Below are 10,647 nucleotides of genomic sequence, written 5' to 3'. Positions count from 1 at the left end.
GCCAGGATGGTCTCGATCTCCTGACTTTGTGATCTGCCCTCCTCGGTCTCCCAAAGTGCTGAGATTACAAGCGTGAGCCACCGCACCCGGCCTGTTGTACTTTTTAATTTTTGCAAATGTGGTGGGTGTACGATGGTCTCATTTTGTTTTTGCTTTGATAACTAATGAAGTTGACCACCTTTACATATGTTTTTTGTTTATTTCTTTAGTTAGGGTATTCAGTTTATTCTTACTGCCCCAGCAGAATTATTAAAATGGTCCCCGTTCATTCTCTAACACGTCTTGGTTTGGACAGTACATTGTATGGCACCCTAACCTTAGTGGGTCCCTCTACTAACGTGGAAATTTCCTTCTTGCTCATTAGTGTTTAGGATGATGTGGTCTGGCATCTCTGAGGAAAGAAAAAAAAAATGGGATAGATACAGAGGATTGAGTAAAAACCAGATGAGAGGGAAACCAAACTCATTAACTGGGATTACTCAGTCTGACTCAGGATGACCATTTCCAAAATAATGTGTGATGGAGCCTTCAAATGGGTACAAAGCAGATGGGTTTGAGCAACATAATGCAGCAGTAAAAGTGAAAGAATTTGTTTACCGATTTCTCAGAAATGACTCAAGGCACGATCATTGTTTGAAAGCTGGTCACAGTGTCTACTGCAACCAGTCACTCCCCTTTCAGTCTGTAACAAATCTCTTAAAAACTGACATGTGAAACCAATTGTATGTTTCTTACCTTGAGATCATTTTGTGAAGTTTCTTACTCTATTTTTAAAAATGTGTTTGTTAGATTTTATTTTCTAAGTAATACTGATTAAAAATATTTATGCATCTACTTTTAAGTTCACAGTTTAGCACTTTTATTTGTATGGCTTTAAAAGTTATAGCACGGGGTCTTTAAGGATTGGGGGAAAAGATTCCATTCAAAACAAAGCCTGATAATTATAGACATGTTTTTCTCTGTACTATATTTTAAATACATTAATTTTTAAATGATGCTTCTCTTTTTTTCATCTGGTGGTAAAATACTAGTGCAACTTTCATCAAAACAAAGTTTACCACAGATGTCAATGAATTTTCCCAATTGAAAATTGCCCTTCAGCTACCACTAAATAAAATTTCTCAACCTAACTTAAGTGAAAAGAACTGTTGGTTGTCATTATAAGGAAAAATATAAAGTATCATAGCATTGTCTACATTGCTCCTTACAATACAAACTTTGAAAGAACCAGAGATGCTTTATAGGAGTTTAGTCGGTTTTGAAAAGGCACATGGGGGTGTGTGTGTGTGTGTGTGTTTTAATAGTCTAGAAATTTCCCCACCACGACTCTTCCTGTTGCAGAGACGCTTTGGTGACTACCGGGCTAGACAAGAACATTTGTTCAGACTAAAGAAAGCCAGAAGCCAAAATTCAGCCATACAGTAACAATGTACTTTTCATCATGCAGCCTTGTATTTCCTATATATTCGATTTTCTACCATACATTAGAATACATAAACTTTTATTCTAATAATTTAAGTTTGATTTCACAATATGGAAAAAATTTGAGGAAGAACATGACCTGGAAAAGAGAATAGGGAGAACTTTTACCACAATGAAAATAGTTACATTCGTACCCCTCTACGTTATAAGAATATAACCCATTTAAGTTATGGAAAAGATCCCTTCAGTTATGGAAAAGATCCCTCTGCTGTGGCATTAAGTTGGGGGAGGGGAATTGATTTGTTCCAACCAAAACAGAAACAACAGGAAATAGCTTAACTTTGGTCCACTTGTCTGTTAGCTTAAGGACAGTCATACTACCTTCAAATCAGTTCAAATCAGTTCAGAAACCCAACAAGTATATTTAAAAGTATATTCATGTGTAATTTCATTCTACAACCGGCGTAACTGTTCTATCCTCATTCTCTGCCTTTTCAGCTTCAGGATCCACCGTTGGCTTGCTCTCTAATCCTCAGCATCTTCGTGATCTTCCCTGGCAGCCTCGTCAGCATCTGCTTGGCTAGGCTCTGTCTCCTCCTGGGTCATGATTTCTGGGGTCATGTGGACCCAGCCTGCTTCCGGAAGTTCACTTTGTACTTCCACTGGCATCTGATTTACCCATTCCACATGCAGCTCCTCTCCATGTACTCCAGTACCCTCTTCAGGCTGAATTCAGCCCACTGAATTCAACCCACTTGGGCCTGCTCTGGAAGCTCACTTGTGTGTGTCGGGCACCTGGCTGTCCTGGCGTGGATTTGGGTGGATGTGTTCCGCGGTCACTTGTGCTGAATCCACCTGGACCTGAAACAGTAGGAGCACATGCACCTTCCCAGCTTGTTCTGTAATATCATTGATGTCACAGGTTCAGCTTGTACACGTGTTTCTACTGAAAGAACTTCTTCCATTACTAGATACTCTGAAATATTGTATCACTGAGATGCCTCCTTAATTCATTTCCTTGCATAAACCACAAGTCACATAAAGTATAATGGTTGGGTTTATCTCTAGTATGTATTACCAAGTGATGTTTGAACTGGTCCCAGCTGTTAAACATGCTGTTGCAGACCTGGCATTCATAGAGCTTCTTTCTTTCTTTTTTTGCCCCTACTCGTTTGGCATGCAGTGAGGTGACATTTGAGGGGTTGTTTCTAGCAAATTGTTCTTGATAATTTGGATATTCAAAAGGTTTTTCACCTGTATGTTTTCGAAGATGTTCTTTAAAATGTCCAAAATGGTCAAACTGTTTCTCACAGTACTGACATACATGAATTTTCCCCCCAGTTCTTTGCTCCTTACTGCCTCCACGTTCTTCAAGGTGGGTCACAATTCAGGTGCTGTTTCCATGCGCTCTCCTGAAGATACCTTTTACTGCATATTTCACAGTTGAAACTCTCAGTGAAGTGTGATTTCACGTGTTCCCGTTTGCTTGTGGGGTCAGATGCACAGCTGACGTCTTCTTTAATCTGCCCTTTTCTGTCACCTTGGTGGTACTGAAACAGGAAAAGCTCCCTTATCCCCCTCACAGGGTGTGTGATGGGTGCGCGGCTAGCTTCTTCGGTACCTGCGGCGCAAACACCTAGCGGGGCAGGTTGTGGTCGTGGGCTCCAACCCCATGGCAGTGTCTCGGGGTAAATGTTTCCAGCTCCGGAAGCCCCAGTGGGCGTGTGTTACAGGTGCTCTTTTAATTTTGCTGTCTGTAGGCGGCTTGTGTCAATCAGCTCAATTAGACCCTCTGCCTTATCACAAGGGCAGAAGGCTTTCTGTAGCCCAGGGTTCTTGCCCTAGTGTACCGGAAAAATCGGATCACATGTGGGCTTGGAGTATGAGTGCAGATTTTATTGAATGGTGGAAGTAGCTCTCGGCCCATGGATGGGAAGCCAAAAGGGGCATAGAGTGGGAAGATGGTTTTTCCCTTAGAGTCAGGCCGCTCAGCGGTCAGACTGTTCTCCTACCGCCCCTGCCAAATTCCCCAGGGCGTCCACGTTCCACAGGTTGGGTTGATGGCCTGCCAGCTCTGCGGGTGCCTGTGCCTGTGCTCTTCCGCTCCCCTGCTCCGCTCCATGTCCAGCCGCCTGCGTGCACTTCTGCCGCTGTGTTCCTCTCCACATCTCATTGCTTGTGTCTGTGCCTGCTGGGGTCTGGGGGTTTTTATAGGCCCAGGATGGGGGTGTGGCGGTCCAGGGTGGTCCTGGAAAAGGCAACATAATGTCTGTTTATAATGGCCAGAAACAGAACGTAGTGGCATTGTAACCCCTATCAGAGATAATCATGAAAGAAAATGGAGTAGGAAAATACTCCCATGGGACAGGACTTGAAGCATTATGGCCAGTTGTCTTATTGTCTACTGTTTGTTGAAGGTGAGATCATCTGGCATAAGACTCCTTGCTGATTTATGAACAATAAGTGAGGAGAGGATTCATACTGATTTATAGGTAGAGCCTAATGGTTTGATCACATAACCAGGGACTGACAAGGCATCAGATTAGAGGACAGGTGACAATGAGATTTAGGAAACAGATTTTGAAAATTTCTTTTTTTTTTTTTTTTTTTGAGACGGAGTCTCACTCTGTCACCCAGGCTGGAGTGCAGTGGCGCGATCTCGGCTCACTGCAAGCTCCTCCTCCCGGGTTCACGCCATTCTCCTGCCTCAGCCTCTGGAGTAGCTGGGACTACAGGCGCCCGCCACCACGCCCGGCTAATTTTTTTTGTAATTTTAGTAGAGACGGGGTTTCACGGTGTTAGCCAGGATGGTCTCGATCTCCTGACCTCGTGATCCACCCACCTTGGCCTCCCAAAGTGCTGGGATTACAGGTGTGAGCCACCACACCTGGCCTAAATTTTGTATTTTTTAGTAGAGACGGGGTTTCACCATGTTGGCCAGGCCAGTCCTGAACTCCTGACCTCAGGTGATCTGCCCGCCTTGGCCTCCCGAAGTGCTGGGATAACAGGCGTGGGCCTCTGCACCCGGCCTGAAGTTTTCTTTGTTCCTGACTTCAAGGACTTTGATGGCTTCTAGCATTTGTAGACGTTCTGCTGCTTTCCATACATCACTGGCTGCTGCTCCTCGTTGTATCATTAATTTTGCTATACATGTGAACTCAATTAAATGGCAAAAGGCTGTTTTACTAACACCTTCCATCTCCACCAAAGGTTCTTGGGTAAACTCCAGAAAGAATTTGTAGAAGGCGGCGGGGCCGGGTGGCTCATGCCTGTAATCCCTTTGGAAAGGATTACAGTAATCCCTGTAAACACTTTGGGAGGCCGAGGTGGGCAGAGCACCTGAGGTCAGGAGTTCGAGACCAGCCTTGCCAACTTGGCAAAACCCTGTCTCCACTAAAAATACAAAAATCAGTCGGGTGTGGTGGTGGGTGCCTGTAGTCTCAGCTACGTGGGAGGCTGAGGCAGGAGAATCACTGGAACCTGGGAGGCAGAGGTTGCAGTGAACCAGGATTGGGTCACTGCACTCCAGCCTGGGCGACAAAGTGTGACTCCATCTCAAAATAATAATAATAATAATAATAATAATAATAATAATAATAATTTGTGGAACTTACTGCAAGCAGCCAAAACAGCCTTGTGAGCCTTCAGATGGTGTCCGTCTACAATCAGGGTGATGTCAGTAAAGCAGTCCTGCCCTCGTGTTCATTCAGTTGGTCGAGGATCATGTTTTGACATTCACGGAACTCCTGTAGGCATTCCGTCATCTCTTCAGCCTCCATGGCTGTTGGCTTGCTCTGCCTTATGCTCTGGCCTCCTTCCTCTCTGTCCCTCAGAGCCTCTGGTTTTGTGCTTTCTCCTTCCAGGGCATAATATGCCCCACAGCTTTCCCTATCCCTAACCCATGGCTCTCCCTCCATTTCCCCCACAAAAGCCGAGTGCTCCCTCTGCTCGGGCCCCGCTGGTGCACGTGTGCTCAGTTGGACACACAGGCGGCTGTGGCCTCTTACTGTATTTTGAAGACTCGGCTGTAATTGTGCTATTAAACTTCTTCCATATCATACGCAAAAGCAGTGCTTCATTTCCCCCCAAAAGAAGAAATCAAGTAAGTAAAAACATGTTATAATTTATATAGAAGAGTACTTTGCATTTCTTAAAATGCTTTATAATGGTTCTAATCTTTTTCCTTAAAGAAACCCAGAGAAAGCCTTTCTTTCTCAGCTGTGTAGATGGAACAGGTGAGGGGAGGGGATACAGAGGGGTTGCCCAGAGCTGCTGAGTCCGTGGCTGAGCCAAATCTCCCAAGGCAAATATGACAAATGTTATTTTTTTCCTATTTATAAAGCTCCCTTACAGCTGGAGGGATTTTCTTCTAAATCTACTAAAAATTGAGGTACCTAAAAACAACAGTCCCACATTTGGAAACGGACCAAAGGTGGGAAGTTTTAGCTCTTGTTTCTCAGGTTATAACTGATGACCAGACTGGGGTCTCCTAAAGACCCTAAAAAAAAGAGGAGGTGTCTTCATTCTCACCGGCTCCACCCAACCTTTAGATTGCTAATAATTCAGATGTGGAGCATTCCGTAGCAAGAGGATCGTGCGCTCATTTATTCGTGGCACTCCTTCCCCAAACTATGCTGGGAGACACATCAATCAGTGTGTTTCAATCAGTGTGTTCCAAACACCTGATGCTGTGCTGTTCAATATGGCAGCCACCAGCCACAGGTGGCCCTTTAAATTCTAATTAAAATTAAGTAAAATGGAAAAGCCAGTTGCTCAGTGGCACTAGCAATGTTTTGAGTGCTCAGTAGTGACATATGCCTGGAGGCTATCATATTGGGTAGTACAGATATAAAATAGTTCCATCACTCCAGAAGGTTCTATTGGACAATACTGCCTCTTGGTTTGTTATGGTGAGTAAGACTTCCCAAATGGTTTTGGTGTCTTTTGTCATGCGGGCTGCTGGGCTGCCTCATATCCTTTTTTTTTTTTTTTTTTTTCCTGTTTTTAAGAGACAGGGTTTGGCTCTGTCACCCAGGCTGGAGTGCGGTGGTGCAGTCATAGCTCACTGCAGTCTTAAGTTCTGGAGCATAAGTGATCTTCTCACCTCATCCTCCCAAGTAGCTGGGACTACAGGTGGGTACCACCATGCCTAATTTTTAAAATTTTTTCGTAGAGATGGGGTCTCATTTTATTGCTAAGGCTGGTCTTGAACTCCTGGGCTCAAGTGGTTTTCCCGCTTCAGCTTCCCAAAGTGCTGGGATTACAGACGTGCACCACTGCGCCCGGCCCCACCGCATATCTCTCACTGTTTCAAAGCCCAGCCCCTTGTTGGCACCATCCCAGGCATGTGAGTCTTCCCCAGGGCCGCCCTGCCCTTTATTTTTCTCTAAATTCCCTCACTTTCATGGGAAGCCTCTTGAAAATTAGAAATTGGCAGGCATGTGTCGTTCTGTTAACTGTGTGAAGCTCTTGATCCTTCAGGTCCCACAGCTGTCTTCTGTCAGCGAGGCTCACACGTCTGTGTCCCTGGTCACAGGCGCGAGTGGGGCACATTCCTCATCCTCCGTGCCCCTGCATGCCCTGCCCTCCAGGAACTCCACGTGCATGGGCGTTCCCCAGCCTCGCCCATTGCTCTCTTCTGTTTGTCACATCTCTCTTTCTCCTCCTGGCCAAACCCTCTACATCTTCAGCTGACTGACTGCTGGATTAGAAGCTGTTTATGTACTTAGCAGAAAGAAAACTTGCCATTCCTGAAGGAAGAATGAGGCAGCAAATGTGCAGGGAGAACAAGATTAGGCAGGATCAAAAGGCAAAGGCAGGATGCTCACAACAGAGCTGAAAATTATAACCCTGATTGTTCATTCTCGTGGAATTCCCTGGCTGCCAGCACACTATGGGTGTAACCATAAGGCCTGGGGATGATCTCTCTGCCCTGTCCCCGGCTCTCATCTGGTAACATCCTCTCGCAGTGCTCGAGGTCATCGTTAAGACATGAGAGAGAACAGCACGCCAATGAATGAATTTGCGTGGATGCAAGTATTTGATCAGTTCTTCCATCCACAAATCTGGAAATAAGTAAATGTATTTTACATTTGAAAAGTATGAGAAATATGATTGGAAATATTTATTTCTCATACTTTTAAAATGTATTAAAATATTTAAAAATATTTTAAATAAAACAAGCAAGAGCACAGAATTAAGTAGATGAAGCATCAGTCCTTAGTCAGTCTGTTTCTCCAGAGAAACAGAATCAGACATACATAATTATATGTATATATATTTATACACACACATATGTATACATGTGTATATGGATACACCTATATGTATACATGCATGTATGCAGATAGGTATGTGTATAAATATATATATACACACATATGTGTGTGTATATAAATATATATATAGAGAGAGATTTATTTTAAGGAAGTGGCTCTTGATTGGGGGGTTGGTAGGTTGGGGCTGGCTAATGGGCTAGAAATTCTGGGAGGAGTTGATATCGTAGTCGAGTCTGAAGGCAGAATTCCATCTTCTTCAGGGACCTCAGTCATTTTTCTTAAGACCTTCAACCGACTGGATGAGACTCATCTACATTACCAAGGGAAATCTGTTCTACTGAAAGTCTACTGATTTAAATATTTAAATATTAATCACACCTAAAATATATCTTCGTAGCAACATCGAGACTGGTGTTTAACCAAACAACTGAGCATCAGAGCCTAGCTAAGTTGACACGTCAAATTAACCCTCACTGTCACCAAACATATAATTAACAGGATGGATGAGTGTATTGGTTTGCTTAGGCTGCCATAACAAAGTACCACAGGCTGGGTGGCTTCAAGCACAGAGATTCGGAGATGAAGGTGTGGCCAGGGCTGGCGTATTCTGAGGCTCTCTCCTTGGCTTGTAGACGGCCGTCTTCTCTGTGTGTTTTCAGTTGGTCTTCCCTCTGCGTGTCTGTGTCCTGATCTCTTTTTAGAGGACGCTGATCGTGTTAGATAAGGGCCCACCCTCATGACCTCACTTTAATTTACTTCCTACTTAAAGACTCCATCTCCAAGTACGCTCACATTCCGAGGTACTGAGGTTTAAAATGTCAATGTTTGAAATGCTGGTGGTGAGGGACACAATTTAGCTTATGACAGAGGGAAAACAGACAATTCCAAGGTGTCAGTGCGTATGCATTGTGCTGAGAAGTGCCGAGTTCAGTGCAATCACTTGCAAGTTATCTTGATCTGAAAGCTGAAGATCAGTTTGTGTTGATAAATGGATAACTTTCCCTGTGTGCCTTAAAACTGTCTTCACATTTAAAGAATGAGTATATATGCTCAACTATTAGGCTGAAAAAAAAGTTGTACTATTAAGTAGACAAACAATTTGCCACCTTGAAATGCAGGGATAGGTGTGACTCCACATGGTGTCCCTATAGATAGATATCAGCATCCTCCTTCTCCAAAAATAATAAAGCGAAGTTGCTGGATGGGGCTGTTGGCCACTCTCTTTGGTGTAGAGGTTCACTACCTGTTGTTTTTAAATGTATATTTATCATTATTATTTTTTGCCACAGGGTTTTGCTTTGTCACCCAGGCTGGAGTATAGTGGTGCGATCATGGCTCACTGCAGCCTCCAACTCCTGGGCTGAAGGGATCCTCCTACCTCAGCCTCTGAGTAGCTAGGGCTACAGGTACATGCCACCACACCCAGCCATCTTATTTTGGTGGAAGGGGGCTGAGGAGAGCACTTTTTGGAGGTGGGTGGGAACATTCTTTCTGGCTTTTAAAATTTTTTCTTTGGGGAGACAGGTTGCCTAACCTGGTCTCAAACTCCTGGCCTCATGCAGTCCTCCTTCCTCGGCCTCCAAAAGTGCTGGGATTATAGGCAAGAGCCACCACACCAGGCCTTGCTACCTGTTTGTTTATTTTAGATTCGGGGGTGCACGGGCAGGTTTGTTACAAGGGTATCTTGTGTGATGCTGAGGTTTTGGCTTCTGTAGATCCGGTCAACCAGACAGTGAACGTAGTACCCAACAGGAAGGTTTTTTAGCCCTTGCCCCGCTCCCTCCCTCCCTCCTTTTGGAGTCCCCAGTGTCTGTCGTTCCCATCTTTATGTCCGTGTGTACCCAGGGTTTAGCTCCCACTTATAAGTGAGAACGTGCTATATTGTGTTTTCTGTTTCTGTGTTAATTCGCTTAGCTACCTGTTTTTAATACTTAGACGGATTAGTCCTCTTATAGATGAATTGTAAGATTATTGATTTGTTTTCTGATTAGAAAAAGTAATACTCTGGCTCGTTGCAGAATTTTGAAAAATGTATAAAAGTATGAAGAAATAAAATATCAGAGCAATTTCACTATATATTTGAAAAATCACTTGATCCATTAGTATCTTCTAATCTCTTTTTCTAGGCATATGTATACTTTTTCAATAAAATTGAGATTACACTAAATATAGTGTAATATTCTGCTTTCACATATAACATTGCCCTGTTGATTATTTTTGAAAATATGTAAATGGTTGTATTTATCCATATCCACGAAGGTATCCATTCATTTCACACATTTTTTTAAGCACCTTCAGTGTGCTCTTCCTCCTGCTAAGTCCTGGGAATGCACTGATGAAACAGGCGGGGATCCTGCTTTCGCAGAGCTTTCCCCACTTTCTGGATGTATGTATTTATTTAACCATGTCTTTATTCTGCTCAGAGAGACTGACTTAGCCGAGAGGAAGGCATTTTTGTCCTTTCCCACTTCCTGCTGAATGCCTGGAATGGGAAATGATGGCTCGTACTTCTGCAGCCATCTTGGACCACAAAGTAACACTGAGGATGGAAGCCAAATACTGAATATAGGACATATAGGAATCTGGTCCCTGTACAAACCATGGAGAGAGTTCATGGGCCCCAGATTATCCACAGCAGGACTTCTGTGAAACAAAAACTTCTAACTTGTTTAAATCACTGTTGATATGGGTTTTTCTGTTAAATGCAGCAACTCATTTCCTAATTGATACAATGCTATTTGTACAGAAGCTTCAAATTTCTTTTTTTTTTTCCTGAGACTAAGTCTCTCTCTGTTGCCCAGGTTGGAGTGCAGTGGCATGATCTTGGCTCATTGCAACCTCCACCTCCTGGGTTCAAGTGATTCTCCTGCCTCAGCCTCCTAAGTAGCTGGGATTACAGGCACCCACCACCACACCCTAATTTTTGTATTTTTTTTTTCTAATTTTT

At 43.7% G+C, this 10,647-nt stretch overlaps 1 pseudogene; it reads right to left on the bottom strand.

The window, feature by feature from the left end:
- Positions 1-1,870: 1,870 nt before the first annotated feature.
- The window catches only part of LOC105550914, a 39,877-nt pseudogene continuing 31,100 nt past the window's right edge, over positions 1,871-10,647 (bottom strand).

This window comes from Mandrillus leucophaeus, unplaced genomic scaffold (genome assembly GCF_000951045.1).
Source record: "Mandrillus leucophaeus isolate KB7577 unplaced genomic scaffold, Mleu.le_1.0 Scaffold5, whole genome shotgun sequence".
NCBI lineage: Eukaryota > Metazoa > Chordata > Mammalia > Primates > Cercopithecidae > Mandrillus > Mandrillus leucophaeus.
Note: the sequence above shows the minus strand (reverse complement) of the source record. Positions and strands in the feature narration are given on the sequence as shown.